Source organism: Camelina sativa, chromosome 5, assembly GCF_000633955.1.
Source record: "Camelina sativa cultivar DH55 chromosome 5, Cs, whole genome shotgun sequence".
NCBI lineage: Eukaryota > Viridiplantae > Streptophyta > Magnoliopsida > Brassicales > Brassicaceae > Camelina > Camelina sativa.
In genome coordinates this window covers 25,986,799-25,990,397 of record NC_025689.1, presented here as the reverse complement: position 1 = coordinate 25,990,397, position 3,599 = coordinate 25,986,799, and positions in this window count along the sequence as shown.

The window sequence follows — 3,599 nt, the reverse complement described above, 5'->3', positions numbered from 1 at the left end:
ACACGTCGCCATAGGACCATGTGCGGTAACGGCCTTGGCGCTAAGAGTGGAGAAGGATGGCTCGGTATAGGCGACTCCCAGCTGGAGCTTACTACTTGAAGTAGTCATGAACAATACCGAGTGAAAAGATCCATCAATGGCCATCTCCGGTGGCCTAGCTTGCTTGAAACTCCCCATTACCGAGCAAACTCCGGATAAGAAGTTGATCGCGTGGGAAGACTCGTCTTTGATTTTGCCTAATGCCTTGGTACGCGTATCGGGTGAGAACTCGCGCACAGTGCGATGATCCGAGCATTGCGTCTGAGTGTCGGCTCGGTTTTGATCAGAAACAGTAAGGAGTTGATCGTGAACCGCCTGAGACTTCAAAATTGTACATCCGTGTGTATGAACTTGTTGGTCTGCAGGCTCGGCTGGCTTCTCTACGAACCCTCCCGGGCCAATGACTCCCTTAGAACCGATTTTATGATCGAATTATAGTCCTGAACTCAGCTCCCGGTAAACTTGCACCGTTGGCGCAGCATCCTCGATCAAGTCGGTGTTTGGCCTGCTCCGCGTCATAGCGTCTTGTTCTGGCCGGTAAGGAACTCGCGGAATCAGCGTTGGTGAAGGCACAAGGGCCGAGTGTTGGTGCCGCAATGACTCTCCTTGCGTGTAAGATGACTCGACTTGGTCCAATAATTCTCCAAGGTGTCGGAGTTGAGCTTGAATACCGGTCAACTCGTCTGTGAAACTTGGTGCTTCGGGAGATTGCTTCGGCTTCCTTGAGGCTTGCTCCCTCGACTTAGTCCGTGATTCCACATTGCTCGCCTTGGCTTTGTCTTGACCGCGGCTTGACTTGTGGCTCAGTGTTGCGCATGGTGTCTAGCTCGGAAGACTTTGGTTCCGAGTGCGGTAGGCGCTTGTCTTGCTCGTCGATGCGTACGGTGACCAGGTCGGAAACCCATGGGAGCGACTCGGGTATTTCTCCGGCTGCTCTCGGTGATGCCGGGGTGGTGCGTAGTAACATCCCAAGTTGTCGCCTTCGGAGTCCTTGTCACTAATCGGCCTCGGCTCGCATTGAAGTGTGGCTCGAGAAGTAGACGACCAATGGAAATCCGATGACCCGTGCTCGTGTCCCTCTGGTTCCGGTCCTTCTTCATAATCCTCGGCATACCATGATTCGCTCTCGGTAGCCACTGGTTCCGGATCGGTGTCGCGGTGTTCGTCATACCATGGCTAGTCTTCGGTGGCCTCTTGTTCCAGATCACTGCTTTGACGTTTTTCGTACCACGGTTCGTCCTCAGAATAAGGATCGTCATGCTCCATGCTTGATCAGGGTGATTCAAGCATTGGCTAACGATCGCGAACTTGGAACTCGGTATAGTCGACGGTACGGACGGCCGATGTTGGTCGGACGACGGTACGGACGCTGGACACGGACGATGATACGAGGTATGGTCGGCCGATGTGATGGCTGGTACGGACGGCTGGTACGGACGGCCAACGATGGTCGGACGTCGGTACGGACGATTGAGACGGACGGCTGACGATGTTTGGATGACGGTAAGGATAGCCGGTGCGATCGGCTGATACGGATTGCCGATGATGTACGGACGGCCGACGGGGTCGGTCGATGATACAGTCGGCTAGTGCGGCAATGGTACGGACGGCCAATGGTTATCGGACGTCGGTACGGACGGCTTTGTCGGTGTACGGTCGGCGAGGGCGATCGATCGGAGACAAAGGTCGATGACCGCGGTGCGTCTGGCTCTCTGTCCTCGGTTTGATCCGTGGCTTTGGCTCGCGTGTGACGTCAATTGGGACACTCATGTACACCTGTCCACAAAATCACACGTTTTTGCTTTAGTGTAGCGAATATTCTAAGGCAAAACCGATATTCAATGATTGAGAGCAAGGGACCAATGATTGAACAAAAAAAAAAGCAAAAGCAACCTACAAAACGACAAAGGGGAAAACTTTGACGCAAAACGACTATCCTAGGACTGACACGCGTCTAAGGACCACAACTAACAAGGAAGGCAAAATAAAGCAAAGAACTTTAACGATCTATACCCTAAAAACATCGAATCCAAAAGCAACTCAACCTAAAACGATCTAGCACAAACAACTCAAGAACACAAACAAGAACAGCAAGAACACAAGAACAACAAGATTGAACGAGAACAAACTAAAACGCACAAGAACTAACAACCTAAAGCAAATGACAATAAACGAAACTAACAACACAACTCAACACCAATTTAAACCAAAAGAACAAACTACACAAGCGAACAAGATTAAGCTAATACGACCAATACAAAAGCTGAAGATCCAAACTTTGACCATAAGAGATGAGTTTCAAGGTTAGAAAGACACAACCTTGAAGTCAGGAGCTTTTAAAGCTCTAATACCAAGCTGATATGACCCGCGGACGTGATGCGGCTCAGACAGAACCGTGCGTCTTCGGCCAGGTCGGACTAGAGACGGTTTTCCTCGGACAAGGCTCGGTGACTCGAGTCTAGAGAGGAAACAAATGATGGAGCCCGAGTTTGATGGTAAACAGACGAGCGGATCAGAAGATCCGGCTTTTGGTCTCGGCTTCGGTTGAGCGGTCTCGGTCGCGATGCGGTACGGACAAGATTTGCCGATGAAATGACTCGATTCCGCAGTCTCCGGGAAAGATGGTCGGATGTCTCTAGTGGAACAGATGGATGCGGTACGGTCGATGCGGAAATTGGTTTCCAGAGTTTGAAGGTAAACTGCGGAAACGGCTCTCGGCAACGTGGAGGTGGTTTTCGGTGATGCGGTGAGAATCCTCGGTGATGCGGTAAGAATCCTCGGTGATGCGGTAAGGATGCGGAAACGAAAGAGTGGGTTTGACGAAGTGAAGCGATGACGGAAGCGACGAGATGGAAAGGTGAATAGAGGTGAGAAACTCGACCTCGGTTCACTATGGAAGATGGAGTTGAAACGGAAGTACAACGAATGGTAGGATCCGGACGTGATACGGTAGAGATGGACGCGAAGGTGGTTTGATGCGACGACACACGGGAGATGGCTCAGCCCGTGATACGGTCAACTAGTCGATGTCGAACCCGGTTCGAGATCGGCTAGGTTTTCTCGGTAGTCAAGTCCCGGACTTGGACTAAGGAGAGAGATGAGACAAGAACAAGATTCTCTCTTGTGAAATTTAATTCAATACTTCAAGTCTGCCTTTACAAATGAGGGTCTATGCCTTTATATAGTGAGGCTTACATATGGAGACTCTAAAACCCTAGAGAAAGTGGCCTTGATCTTAACCACACACTTGTCCTAAAGCAAAAGCAAAAGTAAAGCAAGGGTAATGACCAAACAACGGTCATAGAAAGATCTAGACGAAATTCAAAAGGAAGGGGATAGGGTCACCACGTCATTGGCTGGGACGTGGTGATAATCTTCACTTCCTTGGCTCCTAAGTCTTTCTTTAGGTATTTCAAGATCACGAGCCAAGTGGGAACGAAGTGGAGATGCACTAGAGTCGCTGCCTCGTTAAAACCTCTTTGGTAAACTCATTGGGACAAACCCAAAGTAGGAAAAAGAGTACAGCTCCTTCTAATGGCTTAGGGGTGTCTTCACACTAG